Source organism: Poecilia formosa, unplaced genomic scaffold (genome assembly GCF_000485575.1).
Source record: "Poecilia formosa unplaced genomic scaffold, Poecilia_formosa-5.1.2 Scaffold236, whole genome shotgun sequence".
NCBI lineage: Eukaryota > Metazoa > Chordata > Actinopteri > Cyprinodontiformes > Poeciliidae > Poecilia > Poecilia formosa.
In genome coordinates, this window is record NW_006800175.1 from 437,219 (window position 1) to 456,057 (window position 18,839).

Consider the following 18,839-nt stretch of genomic DNA (forward strand, 5'->3'; position numbering starts at 1 on the left):
TGCAAGAAAAACTTCATCCTTGTAGTTGGTTTTGTAGAACTTTGGAGATTAAAATGTTTTAAAATGTAACAAAATTAAATGTTGCACAAAAAACAAAGACCTTTTACTTTTTGAATAATTTGGAATGTTGGACAACAGAGATCTTTCTCAGTAAAGTTTGTGACTCTGTAGGGAGAATTTATTAGCAAATTTCCCATCCAAAACATTCAAAGACTGAACAATTGGGTAAAAACTGTAGTTTCTTTGAAATAGAGACATAATATTCCAACACTGGGTTGCAATAAAAAGCGACTCAACATGCCCTGATCTGAAGGTCAAGCAGAGATGAGAAACATTGACATGTATCAGCCTGTAAAGAGCCACAAAGCCGTTGTCTGTAGCTTTGGGACTTCAGGGGAACAGTGACAGCCATTATCCAGGAATGGAGAAAAGTGGATCAGTAACTCATCCATGAGGCCACAGAAGAACAAAAAGTAACATCTAAAGCCCTGCAGGCCAAACTCGCCTCAGCTTAGCTTAGAGTTCAGGTTTAACAGAGATTTGGCAAAAATGGCCTTCAGTGGAGAGTTTTAAGGCCAAAAAGGATCTTTATGATCCCCAAAACTTTGGAAAATACTCTGTGGACTGACGAGACAAAAGTGGAACCCTATGGAAGGTGTGCTTCATGCTACATCTGGTGTAAAACTAACAGGATTTCTGAAAATATTTTTATTTATTCGTCCAAATTTATGATTTGGAAGCAAAACAAAGCATAACAAAATTTAAAAAATAGTAACTCTCAAAGGCAAGTTAAATAATTGAATAAAATAATAAATATATCCCAATAAATATAAAAAATATAGTAGAAACAACTGGAATTTTAAGAAAAAATAAATAAAAGTTGATCAGGTTTTAGATTAATTCAGGGCAACAGCAGCACTTATATAGAAACTGTTTAGTCTGTTCCTGAATGGGAACAAATACTTTTTCACAATCTTAAATATAAAACCTCTTATTTGTTGTATAAAACCTCCTGAAGCCTGAAGATTTTTTGGATCAAATTATAAACAACAAACACTGAAGTAAAAACTTCATAAAGCAACAAAAGGTGCTAAAATCTGCACACGTCAGCAAAAAGAAGAGCATTTTCAGGCGTTAATATATTTTAAACCCGGAGAATAAACGGTTCTTTTGCACGTTCCAGATGCACTCTGGTAAATTTAAACTTCCTAATAGTAAAAATCAACTCAAAGGGAAACTGGGAGCAATTTCGGCTGTGATGGACTTCGCATTTCAAAATGGCCGCTCCTCGAATCAAGAGTCAGATCACGTGGAACCGTGTTTATTTTACCAGACACACATGTAAGAGTGCATCTTAAATCAATGTTACATGAAGCGCCTCCAACTCTAAGCTAAACAAATTAAAAGTGGAGTTTAAATTAAAGCTTAAAACGATGTTTGTAAGAAGTACTGAAACAGTGTTTATGGGCGTCGCCATGTTGAAATTACGATTTCGCAGGTAACTTAAAGGCAACACAACAATTTTTTTCATTAAAGTATTAAGAAAAAGCTTTTATGACAATTATGCACATTTGTTCTACTAAATTCAAATATTTAGGTTATATATCCGTACATTAAAGCAGTTTTAATTCCAAATTGGCTAAATGAAGCATAAAATAAAGGAGGTTTTAGGTGTTTTATAAATGCATCTTTTTTGGAGAACTTTAAAGCATTAACAGTTACAATAGCTCACAAAATTAATTAGAATATGAAAATAAAGCATCAATTTTCACCATTACACACTCATTCAATGTAATTTTTAATTTATTCCTTCCTCTTTTTGGTTTTTAGCTCTAATATAGCTAATGGCTCTTTAGAGAATATAATTACACGATGTTAGTGACAAGTACTCATCTGTCTGCTAGAAAATAAAGCCTTTTGGTTTCCATCAACCCTCCCTCTTTAATTACAGGCTTCCTCCTGTTTATTTGATGAAGAAATGTCCTTTTTTCTGTGTTCTTGCAGTCTGTGTTTCCACTGCAGCATCATCAACTTCTCTGGGTCAAAGAGAGGCGGCAGAGTGAGGATGGGTGTGTCCTCTGCAGCATCGCTGCACTATCAGACACGAGGGAGCGTGGAAATGAGAGGAAGTGATGTGGATTAATCATGGGTGGGGTTCAAACTCTTCATTACGGATTGTCTTAAAGAAAAAGAAAAAACAAAGCTAGGCTTATGTTTTCCAAATGGAAGAGGGAGGCTCAGATTTGCTGTTTGGTATGCAGCTCTAACTATTCTGTCTCGCTGGGACTCGGCGACCTTGTTCTGCGCCGCCTGATGTCCCTGCATGACCTCCGCTGCAGAAGCGCGCCCTGCATCAGCGAGGCGAAAGCACCGCTCTGCAGATGGATGAACCTCTAACTGAAGGAGGAGGAGATGTTCTTCATCTTTCCTTCAGATTCATCACTGCAGGAAATAACTAAACGTCCTGATTAAGCTTTAATTGGTGTCAATTGTTCTGTGAGCTACTAATCGTTCAACATCTTGTAGAACCAGCATTAATAACGAGAGGAATGAGTTTTCTTTGTCATTTCATCTGTCTATTCGGTTGTTGATTTTAGCTCACTCTTCTTAGCAACTGCGTTTTGGTTCTTTCTGGTCTGCAGATGTTTGTTTGAGTTCTCTTAATGTCCCTCTGCATCATTTCAGGCATTTTGAGGCTTGCGACACCTTAATTCCTCTCATTTCAGCATTTCTGTTGCACATTTGTTCCAGTTAAAACTCATCTGTTGGACAGATTACCAATCGTCTGACTCAAGAAGTGATTGAACCTACAAAACAATCCCAAATCATCATCCCTCTGTCACCGTACTTGAAAGCGGGAATGAGGTGTTTGTGGATAATATCCAAAAATCCTTACTTTAGTTTTATCTATCCCCCAAGGCTTTGTGGTTATGCTTTTTTTGGAATAAAGACCGACTTTCTGGGCAACCTTTTCAAACTAATTAGTTTTTTTTTAATTCTGCTGTTGTGAAATTACATGTTTAACATGTCAACATGTTTTGTTTTGTAGGGTTTATACGATCTGAAGCACTAGAAATGCGAGAGGTTCAGGAGGGAAATCCAGCAGCGCTCTTCATCTGTTTAAATTATCAGGTTTTCCTGTAACGCTGGGTTGTTTCTCTGCCATTAGCACAGCTGCGGTACATAGTAATCTTGACCTTGAACATACAGGAGGGTGATTGACAGCGCTAAGACCCTCCTCCTAGTTCTGATTGTTTTTTTCTGACGGGGAACGGTGTGATTCTGCAAATGTTAGATTTATTTATTTTTTGTTCCATTTTTTGTCTCATTTTATACTTTTAGGACAGACCGAGAGTTTTAATTAATATGTAAAGTTATGTACTGGAGAAGAAATGATGTAATAAATAGTTTAATCTGTTTTCTGCTGTTAAAAGGATGTTGCAGGATATTGGTGAATAATGTTTTAGCTCCTTATCTGCACAGGTTATAACTACACATTTCTTTGTTTTATAAAGAAAAGAAATGTGGCAACTTATTTAAATAAAGCTAAAAACTGAAAAGCGCTTTCAGGAAGTAATTATTTCTTTTGAGCGGCGTTCAGGAGCAGGTGTGCAGGCTTCTTGAAGGACGTCCTTCTCTTCGTCTTTTCTTTGGATGTTGCTGCCTTTTGTTCTTCCTTTAAAGTTGATCTCAGTCTGCCTCAGTAATATCAAGGTCCGAAGGTTAATTAAACACTAATCATATTCAGGATGTGCTTTGTTCCACCCAGACTGGCTTTTCTGCACCTGAAGAGTTTCCATCAGCTTCAATCTCTGTCAGATAGATGCTGCTCTGTCGTGGATCAAAATTATTTGTTTTCTGTCGCCATAATTCCTGAAATTATAGCACTTCCTAGACTTTACAACAGAATTTGTAAATTTAATTCTTGCTTAGATCAGAAGTTCAAAAGGTTTTACTTTAGAAAAAGAAAAGAGGAGGGATTTTCCGCCAGAAAATCTCAGAAATTTTCGACAAAAAAAACAAGAAAATTAAAAGTTGAAAATTTGCTCGACAAAACTCAAATTTTGAAATTAATCTCAGAAATTCTATAGAAAAAAACTGGAAATTCTGAGCTTGCAAAGTTGAATATTTGCTAGGAAGAGACTCAAACTACTTTCCTCAAAAATATTTGATATTAACCTCAACATTTCTGATATCTTTTCTAGAATTTTTCTTGCGAATACTTTTGAGCTGATGGTTGCACCAGACTGTGCAAAACATGACAAAAGTTTTGCACAGTCTGGTTAAGTTAATCTTTTGTCTATATCTTAGTTATTTGTTTTTTAACTGAGTTTTCTTACTGTATTTGCATCTATGTTGTCATTTTCCCCTCTTTTAATGCTTCTTTCTCCATTTTTGATTAATCAACCTCACCTGTTCCAACTCCAGAATATCTGCTTTCCTTTTTGTTCGTTCCTTGCCAGATTCTCCAAGCCTGGTTTTCTGGCCCCTCGCCTTTTCTTCTTCCACATTTAGCCTTGATGTTTAAATATCTTTGCTGCCTAATTTCATTGTTTAAGTTTTAGACTTTTTATTTGATCAGATCTTCATTTTCCTCCTAACTTGTCCCATCATTATCCCTACATTTGGTTTCATCAGCACATATGATGAAGAAATTTTAAATTCAATCTTCAGGCACTTTGTCACTAGAGAAAATAAAGTTTTCTCTGGTAAAGAACAATTCATTTGATTCCAGCGTTCTGGAGAAAAGTTGTTGGAGAACTCTGATTGAGGCTAATCTTAGAAGATTACATTAAAGTTTTGCTGCTGGCAGAAATAAAAATAAACGTGTCCAAAGCGTTTTGCACTCTACAGTCCATGTTTGGCCTTATCACAGGAACATGAAGTACAGAGGAAGTCAGAGCTGCTGGTCACGCCTCACAGAGAACAGCTCCTGGTTCTGATCGCCTGCAGCTGTAATTCTGCGGTTACAGCTTGTGGCTTATGTTTCATAATGATTATAATGTTAATTTTATTGGTTATAGGTAAATCTTTCACAATAAACAATCAATGAATTGCATTGTAAATTAAAATGAGTTCAATAATTACTATTTTTTGAAGGGGAATTTTATGATACATACTATATGTGTGTTTTTGAATAAAATGTCGTCCAGTTCTGGTGATAAATATTCTTCATAAAATTAAAGTTTATTAGTCTGTGATAATGTTCGAGTCGTTATCAATGCCGTAATAATGCCCCCAAAATGGCACCGGAACTTAAAAGGGAAACACAAACATAGCGGATTTACATGAGTAAAAGACACAAATATGAAATTTGCCGCATTAACTGCAAAGGAATAAAGATTTAATGCAGCTTCTACTTTGCACAAAAGAACATGTTCTGGTGAAACGTCCTGTAAAAGTTTCTTCCAGATTTATCAGGTACATCGCTCCATGCGGCTAAGTGTAACAATTAATTTTACCCCATGGGCAACAATGTGGCATGTGGAACAAAACATTAGTTCCCCCTTACATTTTAAAGTGATTTTAACCAAATAAATGAACTTTAGCTACATAAATTTGCTAAAGGTTTTTACTTATTTATTACTGACTTTTACCATCAGATATTAATACAGATTTACTCCCATTTTAAAGCTCCGGTAATTTTTTATAAAAATATATTTTTTACATATTTGTTGAAATTGTCAGATAATAGATGGAAAAATGGAGCTCCTCTACCTTCTCCCAGTGCTCCCAGTGCTAACTAGAAACAACCAATCAGAGCCAGGAGGAGGATCTCAGCGCTGTCTATCACCTTCTGTGTGGCGCTGCTCATCCTTCCCCTCTCGCTCTCTGGTACGCTGGCATAGCCTGTTGTGACTGCTTAGTCTAGTTACCATGGTCAGATTTTATAACCTTAAGTTGTTTCTCCTCCATTAGCACATTTACTAGCAATGCATGAGGTTGATTGGCAGCGCTAACACCCACCTCCTGGCTGTGATTGGTTGTTTTTGGTGCGTTCCTTCAGACGGCCATATTTACTCAGGGAGGAGGTAGAAGAGATCAATCTTTTCACAGATTATCTGAACCGTTACAACATGGAGACAGTTTTACCAAATATTTTAAAAATATATTATTTATAAAAGTTACATACTTTAAAAGAACACTGATGGTCTGAAGGTGGTCTCAAAACAATAATATTAACTTTTATGACAAGTTCTGGGGCAATTTGTCATCCACTAAAGTTTGTTGAGATAAACATTTCACTTTTGGGATATTTGGATTTTTTTTCTGAAGGCATCTTTTGGTTATTCTTGGCACTTTTGCTCCGACGTGCCACAGCAAACTGGCACAACCGTCAGTTACTTCCAAGTAAAGAGTTTCTTGTTTTATTCCTGTAAAACCCCCTGTGAAGCCTGAGAACTGACTTCTGTCCATAAACCACAAGGCCCTAACACATTGCTCATCTGTCTCTTGGGTGAAACAAGTTCACTTTTCTGAGAAAGACAACGGCCATCCTCTGAGACCACCCCCGCCGCCCTGTCAACCACCTCCCCAACACACTGCTGCAGATGCACAGCCCCCCTCCCAGAAGCCCACTTCCTCCTGCACGTTGCTTTAATCGGGAGGTGGGGGCTGAGTCTTAGTTAATCAGTCGTGTCAAAACATCAACGGCTCGTTGAGGATGGCGTTTCATGGCAGCCGAAGCGAACGGAGGGTGCCGTAATCTCGGTCCGTTGAGCGGAGAGAGAGCGCTTGCCTTGGCAAACATCACCCCTTTATCAGGAACTAAGAGTCAGTGAAAGTATTACCGCAACTTAGCACGGCGAGGCCGCGGGAGCAGTTCCTCTAACTCGCTCTCACAGAAAAGTGAACGTTTTACACCAAGAAACTTTGTCACACTTGGAAAACTTAACATCTGCAGTGGGGAGATGGTGTCATGAAGTGACAGGGGGAAAAGGTCAAGATATGAAATAACAAGTTTTAATTCCTCATAGTAACACAAAAATAAGCCTGTTAATTAATTGCATAATAAGTTAAAATGAGTTCAACAATTTCATTTTGATGTTTTTTTCTGAAACTTCATAATTGACTTTACTTATAGTTTCTGTTTGTGATTTTTATTTCCTTTTTATTTATTGTTTTTAGTTACTTAAAATTAAAGTTTATTAATCGTTGAGAGCGTTATTATGCCATTATCACTATATTACCTGAAAATGGCATTTAACGTATCGTTTATTAGCGATCTTGAAAAATTTCTTGTGATAAAATTTTATGTTTTGTTGTCTTGATAAATTCTGATTAATAATGTTAAATAAAAAAACAAAACTGACAGTAATATCGGAAATATTTTTTAACAACTTCCTTCACTGTTTGTTCCACAAGAGAATTAATATTTGTAATTTAAAAAAATTGATTAACTGTGTTTGCCGTGTACAGATTAGTGATATAAATCACACCTTTTTAAAGTCAGTACGTAACATCCCGACTAATCTCAAATACAAATGTTCTTTCAAGAGTAGTGCAATTACCAAAAATTGTAGTAACAAACAACTTCCTATAATGTTTATATTGTTACAAAAGTTCCACAGAATATTGTAGTAAAATCCAAAGTCCATATCACTCACCCCTACTCTCAAAACAACAATATTATCGATTATCGCAACAATTTTCAGGACAATTTTTCATGCAGCTGACAGAAAACCAACTTTTCTATTTATTTTTGTAAATTATAAACTACATTACTGCTATGACTGCATATGTGTGAAATTATAGCACTTACTATGTTTTATTAGTTTAATACTTTCCAAAATGTGCTCTAGTTAAAGATAAGGGAACAACTCCTCTTTTGTGGATTAATGCCAGACTTTCTTCTTCCCTTTTTGCATAATACAAAACTCTCATGGCCACCTCCACTTCCAGCTGCAGTTTTGATACACCCTGCTTCCTCAGACACTGTTCCTGTGGGGAGTCGACCGTTTTCTGTCTCTCCGTCGGACCGTAAATCATAGCTCTTGATTCATGGAGTCCTGACTGTGCAACTGTGGTTAGAGTCTTCACCATTGAGGTTGTTTCCTGTCATCCTGTCACTGCGTAATATCCGACAGGTCAGGGAGGCCTCGGCGAAAAAATGAGCCTCCAAGATACGAGTTTATTAAGACGCTTCCAGTTTGGGGTTTTTCATTTTCGCTCAGTTTTAGCTCATTGTGACTTCTTGTTATGCGATTCAGTTAGTTTTAAGCGTGTATTTGCTAAATATTGTTTAGTTTTGGCTTAGTTTTTATTAGTTGTAGTAGTAGTTTTAGTTTTTTTTCATACTTTGGTTAATTTTTCAGTGATTATTTTCACCCAACTTTTGCCGTCGTCATTTTGCGGAGCAGCATAAGTGCTGCCAGGAGAAGCAGAGGTTTCTTTGGATCCTTCCTGATGTTATTTTTTTATCATAAACACTGAATTTAACTGAAGTCTGGAGGGCTTTAGATGTTGTTCTCGGTTGTTTTGTGACCTCCTGGATAAGACTGTGACATATTTTGTGAATTATTTTCCTCAGAAGGTTCAACAATACTCCACGTAGTGGAAAATGATTCTTGATATTTTTCACTGGAATCCCAAACCATTAGAAATGGTTTCTACCCCTTTCCAGACAGCTGAATGTCTCTTCTATTGTTGAATTTCTTTAACCTGAGGCACAATGTGTTGCATTTTCATGTCATTAAGCCTACTTCATGTTGTCACACTGGTCCAATTTAAGTGATGTTTTGATTCTATAGGTCCAGCCAAGGTGTTGCCAGCGAAAATGGACAAAAAAATGTGGTTGATCACAGTTAATTTGTTATTTTCCCATCTAAGGGAAACGTTTTCCTTTTCACAAATATCACCAGGTTATTTGGAAGAGCTTTTATCATTACTACCTTTGGAGTTCAGCTGGTTGTTTTAAATATATTTAAACTAATTTCTACTCTACGCTCTCTGCAAACATAAGCTCTGTTTTCACTGATACAGTTTTTGATGCCATGTCCGATAATTCTCATTCTTTTAAAGGAAAACCAGAAGAATGAGGTGATTTAAAGCCATGCAGTGGTCAGGGTGTGTCTGCTGCTGCAGAGAGCCGCTGACTTCAGCCTGGGAGCCTCAGCTGCTACTGAGCGTTCACGTTACTGTAATCAAACCTTTCTGGCAACAGTTACGCTGCTCCACTCTGCCTGTGTGCAGCCGGGTAATCTTACACTACTAGAAAGGGAGCAGTGTGACATGTCCGACTTAAAGAAAAAAAAAAAAAGACTCATGGCGTAGCAAATTCTTGCAAGTGAATTTTGACAGTTGCAATTTATTTCTGAGGTGTTTCTGCTTTATTTTGCTCTAAATATATTGAGAAAAAACAATCTTACTGGTTTAAGTTCAATATTTTCTGTTTTGTTATAATGAAAGCACAACTTTCTTTGTTTAAGCACCGACCACTTCTTGCTGGTGCATAGTTGTTGCAGTGCAGAAACATCATCGCTGACCTCCTACTCTGCAGGGTGTGTCAGGAGAAATCAATGGACACCAGCAACTGCAGCATCTGTCTCCGTAACATTTCTGTCCCATAAACCTCGACATAATGCTCAGGCTCTAAATGTACCTCAAACACGAGTTATCCAACAACCTCTTCTTGTTTTTAAAGGGTGTAATTTAGCTGATGGTGCATGGGGTGGGGAACTTTCCTGCACTCGCTGCACGCCGTGCATTCACAAGTTGTGGCTGCGAGCCTGCAGGTGGTGCAGTAGCATCAGCTTTGGCTCGCAGCTCAGCCTGTGTCTGTGTGACTGGGAGAAGAGCTGCTGACTGGAACAGATTCCCTGCGCTGCAGAAGGGAAAACACTGATTCAGCTCTTATGGGAGAGCCTGTCTCTGGGGTGAGGGAGGTTGGGATAACGCTGCAGCAGCTAAAGACCCCCTGCTCAAATCCTCATCACTCATCTGAGCACAAGCATGGATTTCTAATGGGTATTGATTTGCTGTTAAATGTGACGGCATGTAATCACTGTTCCCTTCTGATGAGTCTTTTTTTTAACTTCTGCGAACTCAAGTTGATCTTCTAACTCCATCACTACATTTCTCCTGCAGCGTTGATGCTGCAGATTCCAGTCCGAGTTTCCGTCAAGTCGACCTTTTCTGGTCTTTAAAGGCCGGTGACTCCCTTACACCTTCACATCCCCCCCTCACAGCCATCAGCCCCTCATCCTCGCCTGCTACTCTGCATGAATTATTCACAGGGTCTACCGGATCGTCGCTACCAACATGCCACAGCATGTTTTATTCACACTTTAGTCAGACATATCTCCCCTCGCCGTCCCCCCCGCCCCTCATCGGCTGGGCCTCAAAGGCATCCGAGTCAGATCTTCGTATCTCCCTGACCTGTTCGCCCCCAGATGAAAGGCAACCCCGGTTTTTAATCGGTTGGAAGTAAATGTTTGTCTTTAATTCCTGACGTGCCCTGCTGAGAATAAATCAGACTCATTTTGAAAGTAACCGGTTTTTGTTAGCTTTGCTGCAGAGTTGACAGGTCTGACTGACCGTTTCCAGCCCAAAAACATCCTAAAAGCCACCAGCTCCTCCCACATTTGTCAAATACTTTTGGGAATATATTTTGTGTTCTGACAGACCAAAAACTGACACAGCATTTTAGAAGATGAACATCATACACACGGTCAAGTGGTGGTGGTGGTGTTGTTGTCTCAGGAGCTGCTTCGATTTTTACGAAGTTTTGCAGCAGGAAAATGTCCATGTGGTTCAAATAAAAAAAGAGAAGATTTTGGAATGGTCTAGTGAAAGTCTGGAATTAAATCTAATTGATCAATTTGACATTAAAGAGGCCAAGTATACTCGATGAAACTAAGTTAGAACAACTCTGCTAAGAAGAGCAGGTATATAATCAGACAAAGGGTGAATTCACACCTGATAATCCAACAGACTTGCTTCAATTGGGGACCAAAATCGCAACATTTGTTACATTTTCAGATGCGGTTCTCTCACACTGAGCTGTCAAACGAACCAAACCTTTTAAATGTCTGTTCCCCTCCTCGACTGAGGGGGCGCTGCATCAAGAATCACTGAAGGAAACGATACGAAAACTTCAGAAGAAGAAACTGAGCGCAACTTCCTTATTCGCAAAATATAAGCAAATGGAGTGGCGTCCGATTTTAGCGTTGTAGGTTTCTTTTTTATCTTTTGGTTAAAAACCGCAAACCTTTCCCCCCACTAGTGCTAGACAATCACGTTTGTTTTGGTTGTATTCACCCAGAATGCCCCGCGTCAGAGTCCACTTCCTGCTTTTTGGAGCGGTCTCTTGTCCGCTTTGTAGACGAACCAGAGTTCGTAAGAATGTAATTATTCGCACTTCCCCTCGCAAACCGGACTTTCCAGGCAAACAAACTAAAGTCGGAATAAAGCGAACTCAACGGGGCTGTTAATTACATTTGGAAATAAACATTTAAAAACTACACATTTACTCAGGTTAACTGTGCTTACAATTCCTTGTGATCAGGGGGCAAATATCTTTTCGCTCCACTGCAGTGAAATAACTTCAGGGTTATTTTTAATACTAATCAAAACCTTCAGGTACGAGAGGAAAACATTAATATCCTATTTGATGGTCTCCATAACCAATCAGACATCCAACTGTTGATTGAACAAACTGCCTCTCGCTCCCCTAAGCAAATATTTCATTATGTCACAGATCAGATCTGTGTTGTTGTGACTTGAGCTGAAGGAGCACCTGTAAGAAATGTTTACCTGACGGTGAGACGTAACCAGAAACCAACTGCTCGGTGTGTCACGCAGGCGTGAATAATCACCTGCGATTCTGTTGTGAAAACAACACGCTTGTCTTACTTTAACAAACGCTGTTGCCACATCAGACTCTTCTCCCCCTTCTTATCTCCCGGCGCAATCACCTTTTCTCATTATCTGGTGGCACCATCCCAAGAGCGCAGCTGATTGCACTGCGCTCAGGCCACGTTAGCGGTATATGACGGGCACTTTATCTTCTGCAAATCTTTGTTTATCAAGAAGGTGGGAAGTCTGGTCGTATTTCTGACCAACAAGAATGGGGAGATACTAGTAGGAGCTGTTTTCAGCAAAAACAATGCGCCTGTCCTCCTCCGAGGCTAAGCAGTTAGCCGTTACATTCAGCTCTGTTTTCACCAACAGCAGCTAATCTTCTTTTGTTTGCATCTTTAAAAAAAATTAACTCTGAGTGATGCAAAGTCAAGCTTTATGTTTCAGCTTCCTCATTTTAAAAGCCAAAACTATATATATATAAAAAATGACCCTATTATAAATATATTTTGCACTCCAAACCTGTCCCCTTTAATTTGACATTTCTCCAGCTGCTTCCTTATATAAACTTGATTAATTTGGACATCCTCTCTGACCCACATTCTGATAACGCTGTTTTGTTCTGCAACAAATATCTCCATCACACCGCGCACACCATTGTAGTTTCTTCTGTAAACAGAGACATTTAAACGTGACGCAGTCTGATTGAGGAACTGGGTCAAAGTTTATGTGTTTATGTTTGGGCTGGTATTATCTGACTTGAACAGGTGCATCTCCGGTAATTAGCTCAGTGATTAGACTCACGTTTTGACGCTCACGTTTGATAGATTCATTACTCACAGAGAAATGTAATTAAGCTTTTATTTCTCCCTAATTGTGATAATTAAAGGTGAGAAAAATCCAAAATTCGGCTTCTCAGAAAATTTAAATATTAAATAAGAACAATAAAAATATATAAACAGAAATGTTTGATTGACAATTACACATTGACAATTACAAATATTAAAACAACAGATATCAAAACCCAATTCAAATACAATATGGATAATAAACGAACAAGCATTTACAAAGAAATACCTTATTTTCAAACTGATAGACTGGCATGAATACATTAAAATGAACCATTTCCTTCAACTTTAAGTATTTCTGCAGCTGATTTAAGAGGAAGCAGCAAACTGGAAGGATCAGTTCAAACCTTGGTTAATAAAATAAAGGAAATAATCTCCTTAAATTTTTCCAACAACGATCAGGTCTGGAGGTATGGGAGGACTAAACACAAAATGAAACCAGTGGCGGAAACTTCAGGTGGATAAGACGGTCCAACCCATACAGGTTTAGAGAAGACAGTGGTGATTGGACTAGACCAGTGGTAAAGCATATAAATGCTCCATTATACACAGAATCCAGCTTTTGCAAACAGTGTGAACATGCATGCATATAAATTATGTCTAAAAAGGGCGAAAAAAGTTGCAGCAACAAGTTGTTTCCTAGTCTAAAATCATAAACTAAACTAAGTATAATTCTGAAATAAAAGTGGAAATGTTGTGACTGAAATCATGACGGTTGCCTGCTAGATTTCTGCACCAACCTTGACAAAACAAAATGGACCAATGGCAGCAGATTGTGTCTCTGTGGAAACGTCACAGCGGACATCTTTAACCTTGTATTTGATGCCTCTTGTCTTTTCCTTGATTCGATAATGAAATGTAAAATTAGCTGCAATCTGAAAAGAAAAGATTTCACCACTGAGCATTTCTCCAGTCCCTTTCCTCTGAAGCATCTGAAGCCTGTGGCTCTTTGGACCTTCCACTGTGACTCTTAATAATGTTGGCATAAAGTAACAAAGAACTAATTAATTCATTAAAATAAATACATAGCATTTATTTTATGCAAGTTTTAGCATTTTATGAAGGCTGTTTGATGGAATATGTGCAAAAACAACTCAAAAACAATCAGTGATATGTAGTTTTTATTTATTTTTAATAATCTTTAATAATGTTTTATTTATTATTACACTGGTCAGTTTTAAGCTATTTTCCAGAGTACCCAGAGAGAGCCACGCAAATATTCAGTCCAGGATATAAACATGTTAATGTGTGTACTTTATAAGGGTAAAGCGATTTTAAGTAAAAAAACAAACATTTTTTGACCAGCACAGACTACACACCATGTGACACCCTCATTTAAAGCCCCATAAAGCCTTCATTTCTGCCCCGGTTTATGGCCTGTGGAAGCTGCGGTGCCCTTTAGACCCACTGAGGAGCTTCCCGGGACCCCCCTCTGGTCTGCTCCTGTCCAATTCCAGTAAATATAGTCTGAAAACAGATGTTAGCGCTCAGATAGCGATCAGGAGGATGGATGAAGGGCCCTGGCGGAGCGATCCGGACTGACCGAGGTCATGTTCGGAGGTGGGAGAGTCGCATCAGTGAGAGCACCACTTGACTCGTTGTGTCAAGGTGGGCAGCTGTGCAGGGAGGGCTGCTCGGATCACTTACGTCTAATGTGCTACCTATGGTGTGAAAGCTTGTTGGTGTCAGTGCAGCTAACAAGGACTGAACTCATTCTTTTACTCAGCTGAGTTCAGAACGTTTTTTCCTGCTAGATCAATACTCAGAAGAAGTGTCTTTTCTTTCCAGGCTCACTTAACCAGCTGAGTGGGAAGGGAAGCTTGAGCTTTCGAGTATCTGAAAGTAAGTCTTAAATCTTTGAAAGCTGACCTTATTATTATTTTTTTTTAAATCCTGCAGGTCTAGAGTGCAAAAACAGTTTTTCTGAGCTTAATGTTTGTTGCCTGACTGTTAAACAGAAATGCACACACTGTCTAATCTCCACATGCTTGCTGCAGTAGATAGTAAACCGCTGGATGTCTGCTGTGTAACCGTAAACTGTTCCTGAGAAATACGGACGAAGCAGACGCAGAACTGTTTCTAAATGATAACAGCAGTGCATTTTTTCTTTTTTTCTAGATTAAATAGAGTGCCTTCAAAAAACCACCAATTTCATACATTTTTTTAATAATAAACTAGCAAAAACTTGGGCCTGGTTTTCAAGTAGATGGGGATGATTTTTGCTTAAAAAATCTCAAAAGTGTGGGGTGCATTTGCTTGAATCCCCTCTGAGTTATTACTTTACAAAACCATGTAGTCTTTAGGTGTCTCTGCCAGTTTGACTGAAATGGTCACAGATCTTTCAACTCAAGCTCAGTCAGACTGGATAGAGAGCTTCTGCAAGGATTGATTTCCCTGACTGAGTGATATGATCACTATAGATATACTATGATCTATCACCGGGCTCTCCAACTCCAGCCCTCAGGAGGAACCATCCTGCAGCGTTTGGGGTGTTTTCACACCTGATAGTTGGGCAGACTCGGTTTGAATGGGGATCAAAGTTGTAACATTTGTTACATTTCAGCTGCTGTGGTTCACTTTCAGGTTGGATTGTGTCAAATGAAACAAACCCTTTGAAAAACGTGTTCCCCTCCTCACCAGTGGTGGCGCTGCACCAAGAATCTCTGAAAGAAATGACACAAAAATCTTCAGAGAAGACACCGAGTGCAACTTCTTGGAGTAGTGTTGGATTTTAGAGGTTGTGGGATTTTTCTTTTGTCTTTGGTAAAAGGCAATGAGGCATTTCTGTCTAACATTAGACTTTTGCGTCTGTTTTGGTCGTCTTTACCCAGAGTACCCTGCACTTCTTGCTTTTGGAGCGGTTTCTGGTCCGCTTGCATTTACACATGCATTCAAATTGCATCAGAGTTCACTTAAATCGAACTGAGACTAAGGTTTTCAGGAGCATTCAAACGAACCGGATTGTTTCAGGAAGAAAATACAGTTTGATCAAAACGGACTAAACAGAGCTGATGTGAATGCATCCTGCATCAAAAATCTAAAAAAAAAACTGAATAAAATGGTATAAATCCTTCAGTCATCTCATGAACATGAACTCTTTGTACTTATTCAGTAATTTCAGATGGATCCCAGTTGCACATCATTTTATTTTGGGGTGTCTGAGTCGGCACAGAGCCTCTCTTCTCTCTGCTATGACGTCTTGCTCTCAGCTTTCTCCCACTTCAGCGGAGGTTTAGTTACCAGGGTTGACGCGGCTAAGGAGCTCCTCCTTACTTCCTTCCCTGATCAAAACGCCGAGTCCCTGAGGTCCTGCTGCCAGTGGTCTCAGCTGTTCCTGCTCTGGAGAAAATCAGTCCCTTTCAGCTGTTTGTTTCCATCCTCCCCCTCATCTCCAGCCCTTCAGCAAACCACAGGCTGCTTCACCCCTGCTAGGATTGACAGCATTTGTCAGTGTCATTCACTCAGCAGCTTTTTGATGTTTGACCTTTTGGGAGAGGAACCAAAAAAACTGTTTGTTTTACCGTAATTCCCCACTGTTCGATGGCTGCAATGGGATATCGTTGCTTCGATTGGGTGTAAATATCCCTTCACTCTCTTCAGTGCATGCTATGTGACCTGAAATAAAACACACACACTCACGGTGTGTGTGATGTGGACAGACAAGACCACGTCTTCTGGGTTTTTATTAGATGCACTTGCTGATCCGCGGACTCTGCTCCCCACATGGGGGGAAGTCGTTTGTCAATGACTGAGCCCGTCAGGAGCTCTGCTGGATTTGGGGGGCTTCCTCCGCTGTTCAAGGGGGCACATTTCCCAGAATTATGCTCATTCATAATGAGTGAAAGCATCCCGAGTAAAAAAAGAGAAAAGGAGCTGCCCCCGCGCTTTTATTCAGTAGCCCGGGCCCCTAATCTCTGCTGGGACGGCTCACAATGAGAGAGAAAGGCTCTCAGTCACATTAAGCGTCAGCCTCGCTGATAAAGGCCAGATAACAATGGATAACGTTTCATGGTGCATGGACAGCTTCTTCTTCTAAAACTTTAAATACTTGAGATGATTTTAAAGTCTCTTTTGTTACACAGTCGTAATCACTGTGTTGTCCCGTCATTTTAATGACCTTCTGTGTCACTTTTGGCTGATTTATATGTCTACTTTTTAATGGTTTTGATTAGAATAACTTCTGAGATGTTAAGAAGGCGCTGAGCTCCAATATGACATCAAATCCATCAACAATTAACCTTTGAGTTCATGTTCGGAAACAGTTTTTGCCACACCTGCAGCTTATAATGAATTTAAGTCATTCTCATCTGCAGGTGAGTTATTCCACCTGCACTAAGTTATTAGATTTTTTGTTATTGTTATTATATATATTATATATTGTTTTGAAAACAAACAACCGTTTACAGGTGTGCCTCGTGAAATTAGAATATTGCATATTTATTTCAGTGATTAAGTGGAATACATTATATAGTTACAGATGTTTTCAAGATTTTATTTCTGTAAATTGTGATTATTTTCCTCTTACATGTAATGAAAACAAGACATGTAAAATTAGAATATTACAGCAAACCAAGAAAAAAAACAAAACTAAAATGTACACTTAAGGGAAAGTATGTTAATTAGGCCTAATGAGGGATATGAATTACGTTTCTTTAAGACACCAGCGACATAAATTAGGTTGATTTTCAAATTTATTTAAATTAATTTATACTCCCAATGGACTAACGGTGGAAAAACAATAAAAATAATCCTGACAATACAAACACTTTCTTGGGGTTTAAACAGCATTATTTGGAAAGTATCGTGACAACAATAAATCACAATTCTCATCATACTGCGAAATTTATCACGATACGATAAAACCCCACTCAGGACCTTCTTCTACCATCTGCAGCAGGAAGATAATACAAAGTACACCAACAAATCAATGTCTGAATGACTCAAATGGACAAAATTATAGTTTTGGCCTTGAAAAGGTCACGGCTTAAATCCAATCTAAGATGCTGTGGTAAATACTTTTTCACTTACTGTAAAATAAAAAAGTGTTCTGAACCTGAACACAATATTTTATAAAAGCAACAAATCTCTAAGAGCCAACTTTCCTCTAAGAAAAGACATGGACTCCACATTAATGGCAAAAATCAGCTCTGATATGTAACATTATTAAAGCAGTGTGTTTCAAATAGTAGAAAAAGGACCACTAAGCTCTCATTTATCTTTCACGCCTATTTAAGCGGCATAAAACTACTGAACAAAGATCGTTTTTGTTCAGTGTACACCAACCGGTAGCTTGTTTTTTTTAAGATCAATACAGTCAAACAAAAACACAGCTTTTTGGTAGAAAGCAGTGACCCTCAAAGCTTGTGGCGCTTCTCTCTCCTACTGCTGTTGCTAGGAAACGGTGGGTCTAAAATCTGGCTGGGACAAAACGCACCTGCTTCTCTAGGCCCGAAAAATTCACGATGAAGATGAGCTGCGCAAATATGAGAGGAGAGGAAGGGAGTTCTCCTGTTTTCTGTCCTGCTTGTCTGGATTAGGTAACTAAGCTGACTTTAATTAATCAACAAAGTACCAGAAGAAATGCATCTTCGCCTGTTTTGCTTTAGAAAACTCATCTAAAAACGTCCCACACTCTGTATTTTTAGCCATTCAAGGAGGAAAGGATTTAAATTCTGCAGCAATGACATTGCTTCAATGTTAATTCTGTTATTTATAGCCGAGAAATTATCTTCAGCGTGTTGGATTAAAGCTACTTGAAAGTATTTATATCTCTTAAGAGGTTTCTCTGTGTTATGACAGCATATTATTGCAATTGCACATAGAAAAATGGCCCTAAAAGAAAGAAAAGAGGGGTAAATTTTGGCAAAATATTTTTGACTTTTCAAATTCAGAAATTTCCAAGTTTTTTCTAGAAAATTTCTGTAATTAATTTCACAATTTCTGAGTTTTTTTCTAACAAATTTTTGACTTTTCAAGCTCAGCAATTTCCAAATTCTTTCTGGAAAATTTTTGAAATTAATCTCACAATTTATGATATTTTTCTAGCAATTTTTCACCTTTCAGGTTCAGAAATTTTAGATTTTTTTCTAGCAATTATTTTGCCTTTCAGGTTCAGAAATTTCCAAGTTCCAAGAGCTTCTGAGTTCAAAGTAAAAAACAAATCACCTGGAATGCATTATCTTGGAGGTTTAT